Here is a 26,042-nt window from a genome sequence, read left to right as displayed (position 1 = left end):
CATTCACAGGCTAACCAGCACCTCCTCTATTTTTTCAATGCTAGCCAGATGCGGCCGATCAGACTGTTCACCACCCTCTCCTATCGTCCTTTCCTACTCTCCCCCGTCGGGTAGCATTCGTACCTGCTTTACGGTCGGGGGGGGGAAAGTACCATCTGGGTGGCACCTCACAGCAGAAGTCGGCGGAAGACTGAAAGATGTGTGATTACCTGATAGACACAGTGATGGAGCGTCGAACACTTCTCGTTGGGAACGGCAGCGGAGCGCGCTCAGATATCTGCATTACGCAAGCAGGCGTACCTAAATTATTTGTACCGTCTGGGTAGCGCTGCATCACGGCAACTCAATGAACTAAGGCGCACCAACGGCTCCCACTGGGGAGCGAGCGATTGTGCTGGCAATGAAAAAATAGAGGAGGCGTTGGGCTCACAAATGTTTAACATTATCCCTTAGCACAAGATGCACCTGCATGATCTGGAACTTACGCAAATGTTATCGTTCATTCTATCTGTTGTGTATGTCCTCACCAAACCTTATATTATCAGATTGCATGCGCGACACGAACCGTGTAGAAGTTTCTGGAAACCACGCGAGCACTAGTGATTACACTAGAACCTTCGACAAGTACCGTAAAAACCCGCGTATAGTACGAGGTTTTTTTCCTGTTATTAGCGTCCCAAATTTCCGCCTCGTACTATATGCGGATCCGGACAAAAATTTCAAAGTTCGGCTCGAAGTTTTGGTTTCGTTATTGCTCTGTGGCTACGGCTTGGCTTCGTAATATCTGCATGGCTACGACTTGGCTTTGTTATTGCTGCCTGGCTACGGCTTGCCTTCGCTATTGCAGCGTGGCTACGGCATCGTTTCTTTCTTTGTTGAGTGCGGACCTTGGCAGTTCACGTGTTAACCGCGCTTCGCGAAGTGCATCGTTTTTAGTGAAGGAGCACGATGTCGGGGGCACGGAAGCAGTACTCGGCAGCTTTCAAGCGAAATGTGATTTTAGCGGCAGAGGAAATCGGCAACAGTGCGGCCGGGGAGGCGCACTTACATTCGCTCGCCTGTGCAGCCGGTCGACTGCAGTGCCGCCCCCGCGGCACCAAAGGGAACTATGTATCTAGGTAACTTTTCGCCCTAGGGGAGCCTAGCGCCCTAGTTGTCGTGCAAAAAACGCGCCTAGCTCCTGAAACGCCCTAGTCCCCATGCGCGCGCGCGCGAGGCCCATAGAAGTATGCGCTAGCGCAGGGTTTGTGCCAACTCGCCGGAGCGACAGCATAAAGTTAGTCTTTATTCTATGGCGACAGGGTGCACGCAAGCAGCACGACCACGAACGAAGCGATACAAGGTGGAACAGCGCGTTTTACGACAATCGAAGCTGTGTGTGTGTGACGAAGGTGTATGCGCAAAATAGCACGACCACGAACGAAGGTGGAACATCGCGTTTTGGCGTTTAGTGTGCGCAGAGCAATCGAGTTGCGTGTGTGACGCGTTTGTTCGCGCAAACAGCACGACCACGAACGAAGCGATACAAGGTGGAACAGCGCGTGTTGCACAATCGAGTTGTGTGTGTGCGTGTGTGACGCGTTTGTTATGCGCAAAGAGCACGACGACGATCGTCTTCTAACTGCGCCAGAGCAAACCGATTGTTGAGTACTGCATACGTATTGCGCGGGCGTTAAAACTAGAGAAACACGGGATTGCGACGCGACCAGCCGCAGTGTATAGGACTGTACGTACGTTGGTACGTACGTACGTTTTTTAATGTGGCCAATCTTAAAAGGACGATGGCATTTCTGCACCGGCGGAGAAGTGGGAAATCGTGATTAAATTTGGCCGATCATTGTCAAAAGCAAAGGCTTACCCTTAATTAGGGGTTATCCCCTACCTTCTACTGAAACTGCAGCCTCTAGTAGGCTTCATGCACTTTTGTAGTCATGACACCATACGACGATACCCTCTGACGTGGGGCCCAGACTACTGGAGAGCTGGTTGATCAAGCTTGCTCAATATACTTGACCTTTTGTTCTTTCATTATGCTACAGTGCTAGAGCGTAGTTTCTTGCTATTAGTAAACTGGCAAAACAACAAAGCATTGCTACTTTACTCCTCAGTGTTGTGGTTCTTCAGTCAATGACACTAGAGGGGAAAGGAATCGCGATCCAAGCCAAGTGGCAAATTATGTTTAGTCAGTCTTAAACACCCTTAACTCAATGTTTTAGATGCCTGTGTGGTTGATACCTTGTCTAGTGGAACTTCTTGCCATCCCCAAAATGTGCATATCACCAGAGGTATAGTTTGACAGCTGTAAGCAGTGCAATTAAGGGAGTGCAGTACCTGTATTGCAGCTTTACACCAGCTAAGATATTGAAGCTTAGGAGTATGTTCATATTTCTTATCTATAGTGTGGCAAGAACTTGTAATCCGCCCTCAAGTTCTGCTGGAGCACAAGCTACTGTTGCTCTTTTGTGCAGCTAGTGTCAGCAGACAAGCTTGCAGTATTGCTAGGTAGAAAAGCACTTAGGCTTCACGACCATCCAAGTTATAAATGAATAAGTGCATGGCTAGAAGTTGTAAATTGCAAGGAACAGTTCAAATGCCATTGAGCATAGTTGCGCTATTGCAATGTATCCTTCGGAGCATTGTGCAAGCCATGGTGGTTCCCACATTGTGTTGAAGTGCCACACCAGTGACATATGATAATGATGCCAGCGTGATCCAGTGTGGCTGTACTTTGTTCTATAAAAACTTTTCATGTGTTTTAGATTATATTTAGTGCAGTATCTGAAAGGTTATGCGCAGATGATAGTTGACCTTACAGCCATTTTTTCTATACAGTCCTTCACTTTCCATCAACTTCAGCAAATCATTGAAGCCCCAAAATAACACATTTAATATTGGTATTCAGATTGAACAGTTTCAGTTCTATGTGTATGTTTCAGAGAACTGGACCAAACATCAAGAATGAAAATTTAGCTACCTATTGATGCTGTAGCTTTAGGCTCTGCAGGAACCATTTATCTGCAGCACCCAACTTATCCCGTATTTGATGGATCGTGACAGATGTGTGAAGAAGCACGAGTGTTATGCAGAACAGTTTTCAAGAGGTAATGAACCTCTGCCATATACATAAATAACTGGAAGCCTTCTCCTAAGGAAATGTTCGTGCTCTGCACTGTAACATCGACAAGTCCCTCCCTAAGATAAGGTGATAAAGAGAGCTGGTTTTATGAATCTGTTGTATTTCCACAATTTTAACATGGTATAAGTGAGGCCCAAGGCATAAATGGGACTGTGTGCTGTTCTGTATGCGTGCTGCGCTTATTGTACAGATCAATAGTAGCCAATCAATAGCCATTTTGTTGAAGATGCAAACTGGATCATATCCTAGGGCCAACTCACTGTCAATGAAAACTGTTATACTGGCTTTCTGCACTGTTTATTGATCATGGACTTCTTTTTGAGGTGCGATTGAAGTCCCTCAAAATCTTACTTAAACTATGAATTGCAACTGGGAGAACGTGTCCGTTCATTAGGACCACACTTTTTGTATTTAGCTCTCATCATTGTAAACAGCTTCATAATGAGAGGAACCTCAGACGAAATGCTTATTTTTTCCTCGCATCCTTCTTCTGCCTTCTTTGTAAGCACAAACTATGGCCATGTAAACTAGGTAATCTTGCATTTATCCTGTCTACAAGTGCCTCTTTTGACATTCATGCCTGTATTGCCTTTTCAGTGCCTAAAATTTCCCTTTTTCCTTCTTTTCTCATGACTCCATTTTGTTAAACAAGAACCACTGAACAGTAATGAATCTGAACAGTAATGACGAAAGCATTGTGCGGAAATATGCAAGGTGATCAGGAAATGTAAAATGAGTCATACACCCGATTGTAGCAAACTGTTACAGAGAAAACCCATGCAGGTTTCTCGGAAATTCTTCACAAACCTACCACATGCTTCAGACTGCTCCTGTGATTCAGATGTCTGCGATAATACGTAAAAGTAGGTTCTCACGGGCACATCTATTCTCTAGTTCATGAAGTCTTCATTCCAGAGAGCCTCACCATGCCATAACACTAACCCCCGTATTCAGAAATGCATCTTAACTTGAAGCCCATGCTTGACTCGATTTAAATGACACCTGTCGTGAACACACCATAAGCAATGCAATGAGCATCTTGGGCACATTCACACCATACGTCATTTATATCAAGTCAAGCATGAGCTTCAAGATGTATTGCTGAATACGGCGGTAAGACTTGATAAAGGTTGCTATTATTTGTCCAATGTTTCAGTTTTCTCAAGAATATCTAGCTTTTTCTGAATGCTACCAATTCTTGCTTCATTCTCCTTTTCACCACATGTGCTTCATGGCAATCTCTTTCATCTTTCCATCCCTTCTCCTTTCCCATGCTGTTGGCCAACGTGCAGGTGTTGTCTATGCGCTAGACAGTTACGATGTGGTCAGCAGGCTTTGCATTTCTCTGTCAACCAATTTCTCTCTTTGCTTTTGTGATGAAGTCCGCCTGACCCTTAGCTTACTGTATACAATGAAAACAAAGCCTTTTTTTTTCATTAAATGGGCAAGCACTTGCATCTCTTGCAAAGGATCTTCTAGTAAAGTTTCTCGTTCCTGCAATCACACTGAACATGCACATCCATCATAATTTTTATGCATCTAAAATGCACCGCCAGAAAGAGTAACAAAAACCAGCTATATTTTCAAATAACACTTGTGGCTAAGAAAGCAAACCAACACCAATTATGGGTGGTCTCCATTTTTTTTTTTTTTTCAACATGCAAGGAGCATTGTGCACACACCTCTCAAGCATAAATGGAGCACATATGAGCCATGATGCCTCAATGGCTCCCATGTCTGATCACCCAAAAGAAGGCAGGCCAAACATAAAATTTGTTTTTTGGAAATTGCGTTTATTATAGCTAAAACTTTATCTTGAAAACACAAAAAGTAGTCTTCATTTCAAGACCGTGCAACCTCTGGCTGTATTTTGCAGAGCATGAAAACATGAAAATATACTAAATTGAAATGGCAACAGCAAAGAAACACTGGCTTCCATCTTCTGCAATGCAGAAGAGTGTGACACTGTACACAGTAATCCAAAGTATGGACCCAACTTGGTCGTAGCATACATGCTCTGTGCTGATGTAACTTTAATTAGAACTGAAGTGTGGCATCCACTACTCGCCTGTGTCATCAAAGGCCATTTCATGTTACCACACATTCTTTATCCGCTACCTGAAACGATTACATTACACCATGAGGATGACAAAGCTCACATGCATTAGAGGAAAATTGGTTGGCTATCTTGTCTCCCATACAACTCCGCCAAATACCTGCTATTAGTGTAAGTATGCTAGTTCCTTGCACTGTTTCCCATAATATCTTTGTTGAAGGTACTGGGTAACAATATCTCAATCACTTCACAAACTGCGGATATTATTGTTAATTTTTAAAGCGAACAGCTTTATTTGCCTCTCGACAGCACGTGGCATAATTTGTTTAATGTGAAAGGTTGAAGCAATTCATCGGCATGCGCTTCACAATGTGCCTTGCAAAGATTCCTCATTAGCAAATATACTGTTTCGAGAGTTTTCATTTCAGTTTGCTGACACAATGACAAGAGACAGGAGGGAAGCTATGAAGCTGCTTGTCTCTCCACACCAAAAGCCAGCACCTATAGACTCTGCTAAAGATGTACTTCTCAAAATCTGGCTACTCCTTGACCAATCTGTGCAAAAATGTTAAATATGTGAGTCGGAAGCTATGTCAATCAGGCTGCTGCCACTCAAAGGGCAAAGCTCCTTGAAACAGCAAAGCTCAAAAAAGAAGGAAAGAAGAGCACGTGTGAATGTTTCATGCTTTATCATGTAGAATAAAGGTTTCACCAACGCCAGGAATGCCACGCATCAGTGCCAGCGGGAACATTGTCTTGAGAATGGCTCCTTGATTTGGATTACATATTTCAACTAACAATTCTGCTGTATTGATTTATAGGTTGTATTTATGAAATCAGCAGCAATTCTGCTCGTACAGTTTGAGAAATACGCCAAAATTGATGCATGGTTCTTTCACATAAGAATTTGAAGGATAAATTCTAGGAAGCGTTACAAAGGCAGAAACAGCGTTCGAAGGTGTCAGAATGAGGGCCATGAAATGAGGTCCTTGACTAACCGAACAGTGCCGCTGCTGCAGACATTTTATGCATGAAATGCTTTTAGCTCCTGTTGTCAGCCACCTTCAATGAACCAAAAGCCAGAGTCATTATCCTGTCACTCAAACCAGCTCATCCGGGCAAACAGTCAAGACTGCAATACATATGCTAGTTACTTCCCAAACATGTTACAAAAAATATTGCTTCTGAGTTCTAAATATTTGCTCACAATATCACTCAAGCTGTAACTTCTAGTACGCCGAAGTTTTATTGGTCACTTCTAATAGCGACGTTCAGAGGCAGATACAAGGCACTGTACACTTGATTGTCATTTTTTGGCACTGAGACACAGTTGCTTGTGCTCTTTTCAATGCCAGCAGTCCGCGAGGTCCACGGCGCATCTGGTGGACCAAGACGAGACTTGCAATGGGGTTCTGTCTTTGACAGGAAACTTGCTTCCATATGGACCAGTGTACAGTTGCGTGGTGCGGTGGGGTGGGGTGTGCCGTTGGGAATGTACGCTACACCCATTTTAAGATTGTGGCTAGTATCATCTACAATCAATCTGCTTTGTTGGCAGCCATTTCGTGCTTACATCCACTCTCGATTACAGGAGAGCCAGTATTTTTTAGTGTCACCAGAACAGCCTGAAAATGCTCATACAAAATTCTCCAAAGAGCGCAAGCACTTCCGAGCTTTTTTAGTCTGTACATTCCAGCTATCTGAAATGAATCCAAGAAAGTAGTGGATGTTAAGGATATGATCATAGAGCTATGGCATATTACTTCGAGGTAGTTGAAGTGGTACACGAAGGTGTCTTGTGTATTCTATTTCAGTGATAACATCATAGTGAACTGTTGGATAGTGTTCAGGAGAGATGCCGCACTAGTGCAGCCAGCATCAAGTGCAATCAAAATGTGGCTTTGCTGTTGTTCAAAGCAGATATTACATTCGCCCTACAGCAGAAAGGAAACGAAGCAACACCTTCAAGAAGGCAGTCCCCAAACAGCAAAAAAAAAAAAAAAAAGGTTGGAGGACACTTAAGCTGCGCCTTTAAGAGTGGAACACGATAGCATTAAAAGATCCCTGGCTGCTTCTCACGCTTCCGGGCAGCTGCAGCTTATGCTTCTGTAATGTTTCCCTGGAAATGCTGGTGGCAAATGCTATGCACGAAGGCGAGCTTTCTGGGGCGTGCCACTCCTAAGACAGACCTGAAATGGCAGCTGGAAAAGGGGTTTGTGTTTGAGTTTCTGCACAACAGAATTATGTTTTCTCGCATATTCAAATTACAATCCAACGCTATCATGTCTCGAGGTTGTGTGCAAGTCATACTTCATGAATTTTTCACACATTCTACTTTAAGAATTTTAATTCGTTCAGTAACGCCTATATGCCACGTGGAGGGCCTGCATGAATCGGGATGCATGGTTTGGGATTAATTTTCTCATGAAAAAGGTCGCCAACACCACTGCTGGATTTTCAGCGACATGGGGCCCTGAACGCTACGGCTGTTAATATTGTGAATCAGTTCCAAGCCAACAGCACATGTGCCATGCACAAAAAAAATCAAAGTAGATGCACTTGCGCACTTCCCAAACATTTTTTTACAAGAAAGGCAGAGGAAAAACCTATGCTGCTAAGACATCAGATAAGTAATATGTAAAACATGCAATATGAAGTTTAATTGTACACCCGACAAGGACTATATGGTAACGTAGATTGGAGACGGAGTCTTGCAGAATATATGCTTCTCTTTAATGGCGGGCCAGAACAAGAGCGTGCAGCTTACGCACTTCATCGTCTTTAGTGGCACCGACCTTTGCGCGCGCCGTCCTGCGGTGCAGGAGCCCCACATCTTTGTGTCAATTGCCTCCCATGAGAAAAGCGACCGTCTCGGTCGCGTCAAAAAGTTATTTCAGTGACATGAGAAATGGAGCTCCTCAGGTGCATCTCGGCATTCACGTATACGCATAGTATGGTTTCATGCGCACTACGTGAACAACTTTAGCGGGAGGACGACGACAGAGTGAACTGGGGTTAGAACTGTAGGGGACCACTTCGTAGGCCATGTCACAGAGGCGGCGTGTAACCTTGTAAGGACCAAAATACCGGCGCATCAACTTTTTTGAGAGTCCACGGCGGCGGACAGGCATCCAGACCCACACGCAGCCGCCGGTATTGTAATGGATGTCGCGTCGACCCTAGTTGTATCGAAGGGTGTCAGGGCTATTATCAGCCAGTGGTAGCATGGCGTCAAGTGTTGACCTGACGTGGCGCCCGTATACAAGTTAGAACGGCGTAAACTGTGTAGTCTCCTGTACAGCAGTGTTATACACGAAAGTCACATAGGGTAAGATCGCGTCCCACGTCTTGTGCTCTACGTTGACATACACGGAGAACAAATCAGCCAGCGTTCTGTTCAGACGTTCCGTTAATCCATTGGTTTGAGGGTGATATGCAGTGCTCTTGTGGTGAGAGCTATGCGTCAGCTGGAGAACATCCTGCATAAGTTGCACTGTAAATGCTGTACCGCGGTCAGTGATGAGAACAGACGGTGCACCATGTCGTAGGACGATGTGGCGTACAAAGAACTTGGCCACTTCATATGAATTTGCTTGCGGAATAGCTTCAGTTTCGGCGTACCGGGTTAAGTAGTCGGTAGCGACGACTATCCATCTGTTGCGCAAAGAGGTCACTGGGAACGGTCCAAGTAGATCCATTCTATTTGTTGGAACGGTGCTTGAGGAAGGTCCACAGGATGGAGAAAGCCAGTCGGTTTAACTGGTGCTTTCTTGCGGCGTTGACAGTCGCGGTAGGTCTTCATGTACAGTTGCACAGAGGAATAAAGCCGGGGCCAGTAATACTTCTGTCGTATCCTTGCCTAAAGTCTTGGCGAATCCCAGGTGTCCCGCACATGGCTCATCATGGCAGGCTCGCAAAATGTCGTGGCGTAGTGCCGATGGCACGACAAGGAGGTACGTATTGGGGCCGCTTACGCAGTTTTTCCTGTAAAGGACGTTGTTGTACAAGTAGTATGATGATAAGCCGCGCACGAGCGAGCGGGGTAAAACATCTTCAACTCCTTGGAGGTGTTCGATCTGCGGCAGCAGCTCAGCGTCAGCACGCTGGTGCTCAGCCATCTTTATGGCGTCAATAACGCCGACAAATGGCAAGTCATGGTCAGGGTCCGATGAGGTCGTAGAGAGTGGTGCACGTGACAAACAGTCAGCGTCACTGTGCTTCCTGCCAGATCAGTAGACAACTGTAATATCATACTCTTGTAAGTGCAGGCTCCAATGGGCTAGTCTGCCTGAAGGATCTATTGAGGTTGGCAAGCCAGCACAGGGCGTGGTTGATCGCTGACAGCGTTAAAGGGTTTACCGTACAAGTAGGGTCAGAATTTGCCAATTGCCCACACAACCGCTAAGCATTCCTTTTCAGTAGTTGAGTAGTTTTTCTCAGCCTTGGTGAGACTGCGGCTTGCATAAGCAACGGTGCGTTCCGTACCAGCTTGCCACTGCACAAGTGCCGAGACTCGCATTGCTGGAGTCAGTATGGATTTCAGTGTCAGCGTCTTCGTCGAAATGAGCAAGTATCGGGGCCTCTTGCAAACGCGCAATTCATTGAAAGACTGCTGCTGCTCATCCGCCCAAATGAAAGGCGCATCGTCGCATGTAAGCCCTGTCAGAGGCTCAGCAATTCTCGAGAAGCCCTTGACGAAGCGCCCATAATATGCGCACAAACTAAGGAAGCGTTGGACAGCCTTCTTGTCTGTGGGTGGTGAAAACTCAGCGACGGCAGCTAACTTGTCGGGGTCTGGTCGGACACCTTGAGGACCAACGACATGGCGAAAAAATTTGAGCTCTTGGAACCTGAAGTACCATTTCTCAGGCTTGATGGTGAGGCCGGCAGTATGGATCGCAGTGAGGACACTCTCGAGTCATGTGAGATGTTCGTCAAACGTGCTCGAGAACACAACGACATCGTCCAAGTATACGAGGCAGGTTTGCCATTTGAGTTCAGCAAGCACGGTATGCTGGTGGTATTAAAGGCGGCAGGTGAGGAACAGAGACCGAAGGGGAGAACTCTGAACTCGTAAAGCCCATCAGGTGTCACAAATGCTGTTTTTTCACGATCCTGTTCATCAACTTCGATTTGCCAATATCCTGATTTAAGATCCAACAAAGAAAAAAACTTGGCATGTTGTAGACGATCCATTGCGTCGTCGATGTGTGGCAATGAATAAACATCACGCTTGGTGACACGGTTCAACTTTCTGTAATCTACACAGAAGCGTAGTGTGTTGTCTTTCTTTCTGACTAACACTGCAGGGGAGGCCCACGGGCTGGTGGATGGCTGGATCACGTCGTCTTGGAGCATCTCTTTCACCTGATGCTTGATCGCTTCCCTTTCCACTGGAGACCCTCTGTAAGGATGCTGACAGACAGGACGTGCAGACTCGTCCGTAATAATGTGGTGCTTTGTGATGGACGTGCGCCGCACTTTGGATGACGTTGAAAAACAGTCCACAAATTCATTCACAAGACTCAGTAGACGGTCTTTCTGATGGTCTGGCAGAGCGGCGTTAAAGTGAATCCGTTCTTTTAGGCTGGGTAACCCAGATTGCTGAGACGATGCGGTTTCCAATGTGGCAATGTCAGTAACGTTAGTGATTTCGCGAGGAAATGAGCTCAGTTCAGCCATTTCGTTCGTCGCGGTACATGCCGATACTTGTTGCTAAAGTTTGTTAGCAAAATGACTGAACATTTGTTTTGCACCCGAAGAAGCCCTCTGGCTATACAAATGTGGCGCTCAAGAAGCAGGGGCATGTTTGCCTCAGCAATTCCTTCGGCGGCGTCCTCCATGTCGCATCGGACAAGGGTAAGCACGCTACTCTTGGGTGGCAACGTGATGTGATCGTCAGTTACGCAAAGCGCGATGTCACGGTCATTGTCATTACTGTTCGCCATAACTTGCGTAGTCGTGAAGCTGACTCTAGACTCTTGCAGGTCGATGATGGCACTGTTCGCCTCAAGGAAATCCATGCCGAGTATAAGGTCCTTTGAACATTCAGGAAGAATGACGAAGTCGCCGATGTACGTGAAGCCCTGCATGTTGACTCGTGCCGTGCACCGACCCATTGGAGTTATGAGATGCCCTCCTGCAGTACGAATCCGAGTTCCGGTCCATTGCGTCGAAACTTTGTTCAGCATACACGCGAGATTCTGGCTCATGACAGACGTGTCTGCACCCATGTCGATTAACGCCGTGACTTCGTGGTCATCTATGGTAACTCGTACGTCGCAGGATACTGACACGGAACTACACTGCTTTCTCTGCATCTCAATTACGTCATATAGCGGTCGTCGTAGTGGAGGATCTTCAGCGTTCGCAACGTCAGCAACCTCAGCTGCGCAGTGTTACGTTTCACCTACGATGCGCGGTACAGCCGGCGCGGATGCAACGGACGCCGGGGCTTCGTTCAAAGCGGCAGACATTTTGGCCCGTTCAGCGCCGCCGATACGCCTCCCCGCCACGCGCGTCCAGGCATGTTTCAGTGCCATGTGTCTTCAAGTGTGCGTGTGTGTGCATGTTGGTGCCCACGCTTGTCAAAGCGTGGCAGCCGGGGAGAGGAGCTCCCCAAGTGTGAAGCGAGGAGGTCCGACCGGCGCCTGCTCGGCGGATGCGTCACTACACTCGTCTCAACATGTCTCTCAGCGTGTCCGTGCCCCGCCATCACGTGGCCTCGTCATGAGGCCTTCCTCTTGCCCTCGACTCCGAGAGTATAAGAGCAGCTGCCCCCGGACACCGAGAGGGAGGCTCCGATTTCTTCTGCTGTGTAACGTGCTCTCCCATCTCTCCACTTCGGTCGACCTGACCGCCCGCTCTTTTGCGATGTTAGAATAAACAAGTTGTTCTGTTACCAGTCGACTCATGCTTTGCCGGGACCTTCGGATGCTTCCAGTTGTGCCCCAGGCCGCCAGGCCAACGCTACCCTTGGGGCTTGCGACCCATTTGCAACAACGGGTGTCAGCGCCGAGATTACAACAACTCGTGCCAGCGGTGCGATTCCAACAGCAGGTCGCTGGACTCAGTTTTCCTGGGAGGCAGGGCTGGGTGAGCGACGCCTCGTTGCTCTCGATGTGAAGAGGGGGCTGGAAGACCGGTTTCGGGCGGGTGACGGTGACCGGGGTTTAAGGAATCGTGGAGCAAACAAGGTCCTGGCCTCTGCGAGGTATGCTTCAAACTCCAGGGGGCGTTCACCATTGCACGGGCACGGTGCATTCAGTGAAAATCCAAGGAGCCCAGCTTGACAGTAAGGACACGCCCTGTAGAGGTGATCAGCTTCATCGCAATAAAAACACAAGGGCCTCCGGTCTGCGGTGCGCCATACGTCGCTCTTGCGGAGTGGTCGTGTTTCAGCCATGAATGGCATGCGGCGAGGCCTGAAGTCGCCAGTTGCTTGTTCAACGGCGTGCACACCATGAAAGTCCGGGACGTCGCTCACATCGCGAAAAATACGAACTCCACGTTGCTTCCGCATACGACATGCAAGGTTGTGGCTGCCGTACCTCATGCTGTGGTGTCTCGCTTCACTCTGGGACTTCGACTGACTGCCTGATTTCCTCCCGGACGACCTCAGCCAGATCGAGCCGCTGTACCGATGCTGGAGCCACCTGAAGATTTTGAAGCTACTCTCGAACGATAAACCTAATGAGCTCCCGCAAGGCGTCGGTATTGTCCAGGGGTATAGCGAGAGAGTCACGCGATAGGGTCGACACGTCGCGGTTCTGCCTTGTTCGCTGCTGCAGTGCCTTTTCCATTGATACGGCTTCCGCGAGAAACTCTGCAACAGTCATTGGTGGGTTGCATATTAGGGCACCGAATAACTCTTGCTTGACACTGCGCATCAAGTTCCTGAGCTTCTTTTCTTCCGGCATGGATAGATCCGCGCGTCGGAAAAGTCGGCATATATCTTCGAGAAACATTGCGACGCTTTCATTCGGCCTCTGTACTCTCGCCTGAATTGCAGATTCAGCTCGCTCCTTGTGATCGAAGCTGGCGTATGTGCCGATTAGCTGTTGTCAGAATTCGTCCCATGTCGATAGGGCACCGCCTCACGATTCTCAAACCATGTCCACACATAGTCCTTGAGGGCAAAGTAGCCGTTCCGTAGCTTGCGCTCTGGAGTCCAGCCATTGAATTCTGCAACACGCTCAAAGTGATCGAGCCAGTCCTCTACATCCTCAAAGGTGTCCCCATGGAAGGACGTGGGGATTCGTGGCTGGTTGAGGACGACCTCGGTCGGCGCGGTCGAGGAAGATGGAACCGATGTATTCGTCCTTCTTACTTGACTGCGTAGAGGCTCATGCTCAGGCGGCAGTCCTTGAAGTCAGCAGCTTGTCCGTACTTGCACAGTAGTCAGCTTGACCGGACTTCGTACTGGGTTTGTAGACAGTGTTTGATCTGGGAGTGGTAGCACGTACCCCGCACCTCCACCAGAAAAATGTAACACAGATTGGAGACGGAGTCTTGCAAAATATACGCTTCTCTTTAATAGGGGGCCAGAACAAGAGCGTGCAGTTTACGCACTTCGTGTTTCATAGCGCCGACCTTTGCGCGCGCCGTTCTGCGGTGCGGGAGCCCCACATCTTTGTGTCAATATGCACCAATTGCACGCAGAATTGACGTCAACTCAGGGTGAAGGTCGCTTTCCAAGTTCTACCTGGTGTTGTCTACAGGCAACAAACGCACTGCTGAAGAAGCTTACACAAACATTTTTCATTTTCCTTCACTGTCTTTAGTCTCTGTGTATTTTCTGCATTTCCACCAAACCTAAATGTTTTCCCTGGGGTTTTTCATGTTTCATCCCTAACAGTTAATGCTCATTACAGTGTTGAAGATGTTTGCATGCTTTTTTCTTCTATGCACCACACTTAAAGAAGAGCCATCCTGTCAGCCACCTAGGTCTACTTCTTTTGCTCAACTACATTTTGGAGCCCAATGACGAGAAAGACTTCTCTAGCATACCTGAAGGTGATGAAGTAGAACAGGATTAGCGGCTGCGTGAGATATTTGAAGACATAATGATTTTTTTTCCAGACAAGATTTGAAACATGAGTTCCAAATTTATTAGCTTTCTTTTACCATTTTTTATAAGGCTATTGAGTAAAACCATCTTTCATAGTAGCAACATTCTTGTATCATATAGCGTGTGTTGATGTTGGGCAGTGTTTTCGCAATAACAGCCTTTAGAGAGTTTTTATCTATGTGTAGCTGTTCGTCAGTCTCCTTCCCAGTAACACCTGCCATACATAGTGGCATGCAGATTGAAGTGTTCGGAACTAGGAATGCTACATTGAGGTTGATGTGGCTTCAGAAATTTACCACCAGACACTCGTGAGCCATGCAGGGGTTGTGGAAGCAAATAAATTACATAGGGTGGTGCCTAATGACATCGTGCCCAAAAAGCTTTACTATGTCACCTAGGGCTGCTTGGCTAAGGCCATAATCGGCTTTTGAGGGTTCTCACTCGTATCACCCCCTACCTCCCGGAGGAGCTCAACCACTTGAATGGCACCTTGCCACGGGCATCAGTTATTTCTTTTTGTCAGAGATGATTATTAGACACGATTTCTTGTATCAACCTGAAAACAATGTGGTTCGTGACATTTCAAGAAGGTGGTGATCTCCAAGTTACTGTGGTCACTGTGTAAGGCGACTAGCACAACATCAAGTTCCATCTCGTGCATCAGGCAGAATGCCGCTATTTCCAAATAAATTTGCTAAATAGGTCACAGAGGTGATTGTGAAGGTGAAGTCGAGCGCTTCCAGATTGAGAATGTTAATGGTTAAGGAGATTCAAAGCCGCATCCTCAAATACTTTGCGCAGCTTGCATGACAATGTTGAAGCTCAAGCCTGCGTCCTTTGGACTAATATTTCACTGTTTTGTATGGCTACTTTCATAGAAGACAAAAGCCAAACTTCTCCAGGTTTAAGATTGCCTTTACGACAGCTATGACAGAGCCAACTCCTTGGTGCACGCTTATGGTAGTGGTGACGAAGCCATCAGGAGCACTCTACACTTTTATGGATTATACAAAAACTGAACAAGCAAGTTCTATGAGCATCATATCCAATTCCTGCAGTAGAGCATACCCTTCAGATACTACGAGTCACAGCTTGGTGTATGAAAAATTGATGCCCAAATTCAGGGTTTTGGTAAATCCCTGAGAAATGACGGAAAGTTCTTGACCACCTTTACAGCACCATTCCATTGGTTTCACTTTAACTGCTCATGCGATTTGGTATCTGGCGTGCCCCAGATCAAATACAATGGTATATGAATGATATTCATCCAGAACTTACATGTGTTGCTTGTCATATGGTCGAGGTTATCAGTTGATGCTCAACTAAACAGCAACACAACAAACTCTGCAGTACATTTGAGGGCACCCACTGTGCAAGAGCTGCCATCAACAAAGAGAAATGTAAGTTTGGCATCACAATAATATCCTACTTGGGGCATATCATGAACGAAAACAAGCTCAAAGCTGTCACAGACATGCCAAGACCATCCTCCAGAACTACAGCTGCTAATGGGCATGACCACCTATCTAGGTTTATTCGCTCCTAACATGACAAACACTACACCCATTGCCCAGCATGCTGTTTTCAAAGCATGGTTTATCTGGAACCCACACAGGTTCAAGAATTCTCAAAATGGAAAGAAATACTTTCTTCAGATCCAGTGCTTGGCTGGCGCTCCTCAAAATGAGAAACCAGCTGCTAATCACAGCTGATGCTTTGTGCTGTGGTCTAGTTGCAGTGCTCAGCCAAAAGCAAGACGATGGGCAACATGTTACTAGATACGCCTCAAGATATTTTGCAGAGACAGAATGCCTGGCTATGCCTAGATATAGAAAGAAGTGCTTTCTTTCTTGCAAGCTTGAGATAAATTCTATAAATGGGGCAGCAATCTGTTTCCCAAATCATAAAATGCACATATGATTGATACATTATGAGGCATAATGTACATCTTAGGCAAAGACTTTCCCGCAGCTGATACACTGTCAAGTTCTCATGTGAAGGAGAATAACAGGCGCCAGAAGGGCCTACCAAGATTGAAGGCTATGCATGCTGCCTCTCCCCACCTTCTTTACAAGAACTGAAGAAAGAACAAGTACTAGATTAATGCTGCTGCCAACTTTGCATCTTCACTTGAAAGAGCTGGACAAGGTGTTGCAAAGTCTGAAAAAATTCTGGCTTCACAAGGACGATGTAGTCCAAGACATGTTGATATTGTGGCAACAAAACCATAGCGCCCAAAAAGCTACAGGAGCTTACTCACCCAGCACTTCTCACTTGAAGGCCACTTTGGAATCAATAAATGCCTAGCAAGACGACAAAGTACAGCATCATAAATACATACAAACAGCAAATGTCTTCAAGTCATGTCATGCATGCTAGCACCACAGGGCTAAGAGAAGGGTGACACTCCTGCAACTGGGATTCTGAGAAAAGCTGTTACAGAAGTTCACCATGGACATATCTTCTATTGGAGGGGTGCGGTGGCTCATCATAACAAAATACTAGTAAGGGTATCCTGAGCTAGTACTGGCTAGTTTGACAGGACCTGTGGTTGTGACTCAATGCCTCATTGTTTTCACAAGGCGTGCAATAGTGTAGTGGCCGTGAACCACAACAAACTGTAGCTTGGAAAAGGGCGCAGCTCGCTGTTCGCAGAATTCATAAGAATTCCAACAAATGGCATGCAGTCCACACTACCGACACCGCAGTGATCTCACAGAAGCCACTGTAAACTTATCCAAGAACTCCCTTGATATATATACTGAGCCTTCTGAAATATAGCTCCTCGTTAGTGCAAATGCTTACGAGCCGAAGGCTTAGGACTACACTTCTAGCTACTGCAGACAGCTTCTTTCCACAACTCCCGGACCGGAGGAAAATGAAAGTGCATGAGCAAGAGTGCTGGCAGAAACAGAAAACTTACTCTGATGTTGGGCATGGCATGCAAGATCTACCCAATTTGTATCCAGACATGAATGTCCGAGTAGTTGACCTGGAAAATGCAGGCACACTTCAGCAGCCAGGAGATAAGCCCAGGTCATAGTGGATAGAGACGGACAAAAGGACCATTCATCTCAAACAGGACACAACCAGTGCCACTGCCTCTGGCTACATAATCAAGGGTTCGACGAAAGTTCGTCTGATCAGGCATGGAAACGGGAAAAAAAAAAAAAAGAAAAGAAAATGTGATCTAAGAAATAATAGTCACACGACTATTATTTGCCAAACATGTGCAGGAACATAGTCACAAGATTGACTGGGACAATGCCACTGTTGTTGCCAAAGAAAAGAACATGTCATCCCGGCAGCTGCTAGAATCGCTAACCATTCAATCAACGCCAGCTACGATGAACCAGACACCAGGGACTATGCCTGCCATTTACGCATGTTTGTTACGTCACGTGCTGGCTACATAAGTGACGACGATTTCCTGTCCAACTCAGTGAACAAGGAGCCCGTATGCAGTTCCAAAACGTCGGGTTATACATACATCAGACTTGGTCAGTGACCGTGAACCCCCCTTCATGTCTCTGGCTAAGGGAGAACACAAGCAGCCACAAGACTGTACCAAATAGGTTCCGTTTTGTAGAGATCCTGGGCATCAACACCACAGAAGTGGACAATGCATAACACCAACTAAACAGTAAGCAACATGACCCTTTTTATACAGGGAAAGATGTGCTACAAAGATGCTCATACTACTGTAAGGCTAATGTGCATGCTTGTAGAAAATGATCACAATAAAAAACTCACCTCTTGCCTTGTGCTCAATGTTGAGGCTACTATTCTGAATCCAATTACTTTATCCCACCTAGCTAACAGTTTGCCAAATCTCAAAGAGGTTTTAATAAGAATCTTGTCTCGACTACCCGAAACACCAGTCTGTGTAGTAGTGTTACACAGTGTTGGGTTCAAATCTGCCATAATCATGAATCCGAATGAACTTGCCCACATTTCAGTTATTCTGCAAAAGTATTTGGCATCACTTCGCTGCTTCTATACGCACTGAGGCAATCACAGCTGTGAAACACATTTAGGTCGTACTGAAGATGTTTTCGGATTCCTGATTAATAAGAATACAGCTGGTAACGTAGAGGACTTCTATAGCATTAACGAGAGGGTGGCAGGTCTCGTTGCGACACTTAATAAGAGGTACAAATTGAAGGTCGTACAGGTCTACGCCCCTACATCCAGTCATGATGACCAGGAAGTCGAAAGCTTCTATGAACACATGGAATCGGCGATGGGTAAAGTCAAAACAAAATACACTATACTGATGGGCGACTTCAATGCCAAGGTAGGCAAGAAGCAGGCTGGAGACAAGTCAGTGGGGGAATATGGCATAGACACTAAATATAGCAGGGGAGAGTTACTAGTAGACTTTGCAGAACAGAATAATATGCGGATAATTAATACCTTCTTCTGCAAGCGGGACAGCCGAAAGTGCACGTGGAGAAGCCAGAATGATGAGACTAGAAATGAAATAGACTTTATACTCTGCGCAAACCCTGGCATCATACAAGATGTGGACGTGCTCGGCAAGGTGCGCTGCAGTGACCATAGGATGGTAAGAACTCGAATTAGCCTAGACTTGAGGAGGAAATGGAAGAAGCTGGTACATAAGAAGCCGATCAATGAGTTAGCGATAAGAGGGAAAATCGAGGAATTCCAGATCAAGCTACAGAACAGGCATTCGGCTTTGACTCAGGAAGAGGACCTTAGTGTTGAAGCAATGAACGACAATCTTGTGGGCATCATTAAAAAGTGTGCAATAAAAGTCGGTGGTAACTCCGTTAGACAGGATACCAGTAAGCTATCGCAGGAGACGAAAGATCTGATCAAGACACGTCAATGTATGAAAGCCTCTAACCCTACAGCTAGAATAGAACTGGCAGAACTTTCGAAGTTAATCAACGAGCGTAAGACAGCTGACATAAGGAAGTATAATATGGATAGGATTGAACATGCTCTCAGGAATGGAGGAAGCCTAAAAGCAGTGAAGAAACTAGGAACAGGCAAGAATCAGATGTATGCGTTAAGAGACAAAGCCAGTAATATCATTACTAATATGGATGAGATAGTTCAAGTGGCAGAGGAGTTCTATAGAGATTTATACAGTACTAGTGGCACCCACAACGATAATGGAAGAGAGAATAGTCTAGAGAAATTTGAAATCCCACAAGTAACGCCGGAAGAAGTAATGCCTTGGGAGCTATGCAAAGGGGGAAGGCAGCTGGGGTGGATTACGTAACAGCAGATTTGTTGAAGGATGGTGGGCAGATTGTTCTAGAAAAACCGGCCACCCTGTATACGCAACGCCTCATGACCTCGAGCGTACCGGAATCTTGGAAGAACGCTAACATAATCCTAACCCATAAGAAATGGGACGCCAAAGACTTTAAAAATTCTAGACCGATAAGCTTACTGTCCGTTGCCTACAAAGTATTTACTAAGGTAATCGCAAATAGAATCTGGAACACCTTAGACTTCTGTCAACCAAAGGACCAGGCAGGATTCCGTAAAGGCTACTCAACAATAGACCACATTCACACTATCAATCAGGTGATAGAGAAATATGCGGAATATAACCAACCATTATATATAGCTTTCACTGATTGCGAGAAAGCGTTTGATTCAATCGAAACCTCAGCAGTCATGGAGGCATTACGGAATCAGGGTGTACACGAGCCGTATGTAAAAATACTGAAAGATATAATGCTTCACATCAACCATGGTCCTCCATAAAGAAAGCAACAAAATCCCAGTAAAGAAAGGATTCAGGCAGGGAGATATGATCGCTCCAATGCTATTCACAGCGTGCTTACAGGAGGTATACAAAGACCTGGATTGGGAAGAATCAGGGATAAGAGTTAATGGAGAATACTTTAGTAACTTGCGATTCGCTGATGATATTGCCTTGCTTAGTAGCTCAGGGGATCAATTGCAATGCATGCTCACTGATCTGGAGAGGCAAAGCAGAAGGGTGGGTCTAAAAATTAATCTGCAGAAAACTGTTTAACAGTCTCGGTAGAGAACAGCAGTTTACGATAGGTTGCGAGGTACTGGAAGTGGTAAGGGAATATATCTACTTAGGGCAGGTAGTGATCGCGGATCCGGATCATGAGACTGAAATAATCAGAAGAATAAGAATGGGCTGGGGTGCGTTTGGCAGACATTCTCAGATCATGAACAGCAGTTTGCCATTATCCCTCAAGAGAAAAGTGTATAACAGCTGCGTCTTACCAGTACTGACGTAGGGGGCAGAAACCTGGAGGCTCACGAAAAGGGTTCTACTTAAATTGAGGACGACGCAACGAGCTATGGAAAGAAGAATGATGGGTATAATGTTAAGGGATAAGAAAAGAGCAGATTGGGTGAGGGAACAAATGCGAGTTAATGACATCTTAGTTGAAATCAAGAAAAAGAAATGGGCATGGGCAGGACATGTAATGAAAAGGGAAGATAACCAATGGTCATCAAGGGTTACGGACTGGATTCCAAGGGAAGGGAAGCGTAGCAGGGGGCGGCAGAAAGTTAGGTGGGCGGATGAGATTAAGAAGTTTGCAGGGACGGCATGGCCACAATTAGTACATGACCGGGGTTGTTGGAGAAGTATGGGAGAGGCCTTTGTCCTGCAGTGGGCGTAACCAGGCTGATGATGATGATGTCAAAGGCCATGTAACATATGTGCTGAAAGGAACAATGACAACTTACGACATTGACAGATGCCATTCAAATGAGCGTTGCTGTGCCAGTCGAAATTGCTGCTTTGACATTGGCTAAACTTGAGACAGAATAGCATGAGGCAAAGTGAAAAGAGAACAAAGGTGCATTTTTGGAGCTACATCGCCTCATTGCTCCAATGCCCAAGCATTTGATAATTCATTGATACAATGCGACGGCCTACGCAAAGCCACGTTTGGATGAACCAATGTCTGCTTTCAAACAACACAAAATTCCACTTTTTCATGCACTAACCAAGAACTGGCAGGTTTGAGGATTTACGAGTGTCAAGAAATATTGAATCTGGCATTCATATGTGTACACTTTGTCGCATTATCTTCGTATTATCAAGTGTATGCTTGAAAGCGCAGACACTAGTGCTGGCTTGCTAGCTAAACGCACTTTCAAGTGGCAGCTGGTGATAGAAATCTTCGAGCATTTGTCTATAAAAACGTTCGCGTAGATTTCGCTGTATGCTCATGCGCTTTCACTGCAACGCACTGCGTGACCTCTGCCTGTCAGGCCAAGCAGAAGAGCGCCAAGGGACGAAAATTGTTCATTTGGCACTGTAAATACGTATGTCTCTATTGTAGTGTGCCTGTATATATACTTCGGCGACGGCAATGATGCCAGCGCTTGCAACAGTCGGCCAATTTAAAGAGCGTGTCACAGCGTTCGCTCTCCATGTGTACAATCTAACACGGCGAGTCTCTTTTTGCATGCGGAAGCAGCCTTCTGGATCTAAAAACACTGATATCGCGCGCGCAACAGAACAAAGGGGCGGTAGTGCGCATAAGGTCAAAATCGTAGTCCGCAAGATATGGGCTATAAATAACGGCTCAAACACGTTACAGATGGGTGTCAATTTAAGGCGTGCAGAGCATTTAAAGCGTACTTTTAGCGAGGACTTCAGGCGGCGTGAAAAATCATGCCTATTCATGCATAAATAACACACACAAAAAAAAATTATGTGCGCCCCAGATGAGTTGAAAGTGGTCGCAAACAGCTACCTTACCTGTCTATGTGAATGACAGGTGCAGCCTCTGAGCTTCTATACGATCTCTATTCGGTATTCTATTGGGTACAAGAAAGAGTTATTACGCGAGTTATTACGCGGAAGGATAAGGAACAGCTTGGGATAACCAAGAAAGCTTAGATGTACCATCGAAGCTCCCATGTTACGCTCACGTCCACGCTCACATCCAATTGACAGGAAGCCGCCATGACACATTTTGACTAGCGGAAACAGAGCCCTAGAATGTTAGAGTTACTTTAAAGAATGTTGAAACAGTTTTTCGTTTAAAACATTTTACGTATTGCTTATTTTAATTGCCAGTTTTTGTTTTCGTTCCCTATCCAAAGAATTGCCAACAAAAAGTACGATTTACAAACGGTTTATTATCACGAATGGCAGCGAAAACCGAAACCGAAACCAGGGCGACGCACTCGTTGTGGGTACAGTTTTATTAACCTCGATCAATGCCTCGATGATAGTGCAACGAAGCCAGAACATATGTGTACAAGGGCGATGGGTGCTACATTCATAAGAACAATATCTCGACATTGGACAATGCTGCATAGCGCAAGCTTGCAGCTGTAGTTTTCACACATTTTTTACACATGGTACGCTTCGGTTCTTTTCGGATTTACTCTCGGACACATTTTAAACTGCGCCACTACGCACGTGCCAACATTTCGTCACAATTTCTTTAATGCGGCATTTAGTTCATCGAGTACACCGACAAAACTTGCACGGAAATGCTTTCGAGCACCTGTCTCCGCAATCCCCGCCGCACTCCGCTTCCCCCCCCCCCCCTTTCTTTTTCTATACCACCGCTAATTAATGCACATGTGTTAACCTCCGCATACAAATCACTCGTGGTGTGTCCCTTATTCACTCCGAATTAAAAGTCGGTGCTGGAAACTTACGTACGTACAGTCCTATACACTGCGGCTGGTCGCGTCTCAATCCCGTGTTTCTCTAGTTTTAACGCCCGCGCAATACGTATGTAGTACTCAACAATAGGTTTGCTCTGGCGCAGTTAGAAGACGATCGTCGTCGTGCTCCTTGCGCATAACAAACGCGTCACACACACGCACACACACAACTCGACTGTGCAACACGCGCTGTTCCACCTTGTATCGCTTCGTTCGTGGTCGTGCTGTTTGCGCGAACAAACGCGTCACACACGCAACTCGATTGCTCTGCACACACCAAACGTCAAAACGCGATGTTCCACCTTGCGCATGTAGTACTCAACAATAGGTTTGCTCTGGCGCAGTTAGAAGACGATCGTCGTCGTGCTCCTTGCGCATAACAAACGCGTCACACACACGCACACACACAACTCGACTGTGCAACACGCGCTGTTCCACCTTGTATCGCTTCGTTCGTGGTCGTGCTGTTTGCGCGAACAAACGCGTCACACACGCAACTCGATTGCTCTGCACACACCAAACGTCAAAACGCGATGTTCCACCTTCGTTCGTGGTCGTGCTATTTTGCGCATACACCTTCGTCACACACGCAACTAAACTGCTCTTTGCACACCAAACGCGTCACACGCACACAACTTCGATTGCCGTAAAACGCGCTGTTCCACCTTGTATCGCTTCGTTCGTGGTCGTGTTGCTTGCGTGCAAGCGCAATGAACCGCCCACCCTGTTGCTCCAGCGGGTTAAACCCTGCGCTATGGTATATTTCTATGGGCCGCACGCGCGCGCGCATAGGGGCTAGGGCGTTGCGCATGGAGCTAGGCGCGTTTTTTACACGACAACTGGGGACCTATGCTCCCCTAGGGCAAAAAGTTACCTAGATATATAGTTCCCGTTGGTGCCGCGGGGGCGGCGCTGCAGTCGACCGGCTGCACAGGCGAGCGAATGTAAATGCGCGGCCGGGAGGCAGTTTGGCGTCACCGAGGGAAGTATCCGCGGATGGCGACGGCAAAAAGAAGCACTTTTCGAGTGCAGCGGAAAGCGAAGAAGCTTTCGCGGCCCGAAGAATGGGGCATTCCCTGAAATTGAACTCAAACTGACGGAATTCGTCCGAGAACAGCGAGCCGCGCATCTTGCTGTGAGCGTGGAGCTCATGCAGGCAAAAGCCAGGAAGCTTGCGAGAGAAAAAGGCCTAACGAGCTCCACCTTCAAAGCAAGCAAGCATTGGGTTTATCGGTATATGTGCCGTGCAGGATTTTCATTGCGCCGGAGAACTTCAACTTCAACGATGACCAGCCATCAAGACAATAAATGAGTTCGTATTTTTGTTCAAAATTATGTGTCACCTCTGCGTCGCATGGTAAACAGCTTCGCTGGTCAACCACCTTGACAGAGTGGATGGCTCATGATTTTGTTCTTTTTTTGTGTGTACATGTGTAAGGCCCGAAACGAAGTGAGGCAGGATCCTGCCTACCGAACAAGCGAGAAGAGCCTGGTAAGACGCGCACAGTGCTGTGCATCTGCAATTGGAACCAATCTTAAACGCAGTGCCACTAAGACACCACTTTGTATAACTTCCATTGCGTTTCTGGTTAGTTACGCAAATTATTTACTAGGCCGCCGTTCCTGCGACCCGGTCGACGGAGTGGAAAGTGGGGGTAAGCGTTATAGTGCCCTGGTCGTTCGAACGCTTAGGGCCCGAAAGCGTTAGGTTCACCCAAATAGACGCTAAATAATGGTTTGGCTTGGCTCCGTATATTATTTTTAAATAGGTGGCGCTAAAGCGATGAACGCGAATCGGTGCTTCCGTTCTGCCCGTGCGGTATGGTGCGGTCTTCGCTTGTGTCCGTGGCTGTGGAGAAGTGATTGTAGCTGTTTGATGTCGTTAAATGTGAGAGCTTGTGGCGAAGTCATTGAGTATGGCCGTAGTAGTTCTGCCCATGTAGTGTTTTGCGGACTTCACCTGTGCCTGTGACTGATCGTGTTGCCCAATAGCTTTGTGGAAAGCGACGTGGTTTGTGTGGATGTCATCGCAGCGTTTGCCAGCTCCTGGGTGGCCCCTGTGCCAGTTATTGATGGCGTTGCGCAGAAGCTTTGTGGAAGTTGATGTACCTTGTGTGGATTTCGTTGGCGCTTATGACTGCCTTAATTATAGGTGGTCACACTGCCTTTTGAAGCGCGTCCGAGCGCGAGAAACTTCACCGAATTTTTTGTAAACAACGTGGACGTCTCGAAATGTTAACTAGAAATCAACCAGCAGCAACCAAGTCTGTATTTTGTGGTTTTTCGAGCTTATGCTCATGCGAGCAGCAGAAGGACAAAAGATCCGTTACATAATGTCAGTTCCATAAAATTAGCTTTGCCGCAATACAGTCATGTTATGCGGTGAAGCATACGTAATGTATTGCGGTAAAGTATATGAAAAAGTAGGCAGGGACCACTGCGTTATTATGATCATGGCCGTGCGCGAACAAGGAAGAATCACAGTCGAAGCGCATGGCACAAACCTTGCCAATGCTTCAATTGGAAAAAGAAAGAAAACGAATTGGAGTGGGTGATGCCAAAAACAAAGCCTTGACTTTTGTATTATCAAAGCAGTTCCGAGAATAGTCAATCATATTCCAAGCTCCTGCATTATTTATGATTGTTTAAAGTATATGCATATATTGTGCACCAGCCTTAGCACCAATTCTAATGTACTTTAATGATGTAAGTTTAATAACACGTGGCAAATATATAATTTGTGCTGTATGGTGTTGTGCTGTATAAACTGCTGCTTTCATGTGGTAATGTGTACATCAATGGCTGGAAGAGTTGATGCATCCTCCTTATAGAACTCATTGAAACCACCTGTCAAGCCATCATTGTTCTTGCGGTTGTACAGCATATTTCACAAACATTGGGATAGTTATATAGAACGAGTAGCTGAGGCTTAACATATCCACATGCATGCACAGGAGTGCGGGAGTCGACCATCTATCTCTCTAACTCAGGTTGAATGTGCATACTTGAGTAACATGTAACACTTGTTGGGTGTCAGGTTTCTTTTATTGTTAGCCTAGTTTGTGTTTTTTCTCCCATTTGTAGGTTTTAGTGTGTGTTGCTGTGTATGTATATAATTG

At 46.3% G+C, this 26,042-nt stretch overlaps 2 long non-coding RNA genes across 2 annotated transcripts; one reads left to right on the top strand and one right to left on the bottom strand.

Annotated features, from left to right (window-relative positions):
- Window positions 1-636: 636 nt before the first annotated feature.
- Window positions 637-4,570, top strand: LOC129382685 (uncharacterized). Its single transcript, XR_008610723.2, has 2 exons — window positions 637-1,247; window positions 1,278-4,570. It is a non-coding gene; the product is annotated as an uncharacterized lncRNA (long non-coding RNA).
- A 338-nt stretch (window positions 4,571-4,908) lies between these two features.
- LOC129380458 (uncharacterized) lies at window positions 4,909-22,314 on the bottom strand. Its single transcript, XR_011895317.1, has 2 exons — window positions 22,001-22,314; window positions 4,909-6,892 (listed from the first exon to the last, which is right to left on the bottom strand). It is a non-coding gene; the product is annotated as an uncharacterized lncRNA (long non-coding RNA).
- Window positions 22,315-26,042: the final 3,728 nt, after the last annotated feature.

Source organism: Dermacentor andersoni, chromosome 6, assembly GCF_023375885.2.
Source record: "Dermacentor andersoni chromosome 6, qqDerAnde1_hic_scaffold, whole genome shotgun sequence".
NCBI classification, from domain to species: Eukaryota; Metazoa; Arthropoda; class Arachnida; order Ixodida; family Ixodidae; genus Dermacentor; species Dermacentor andersoni.
This window is presented reverse-complemented; position numbering and strand designations above follow the sequence as displayed.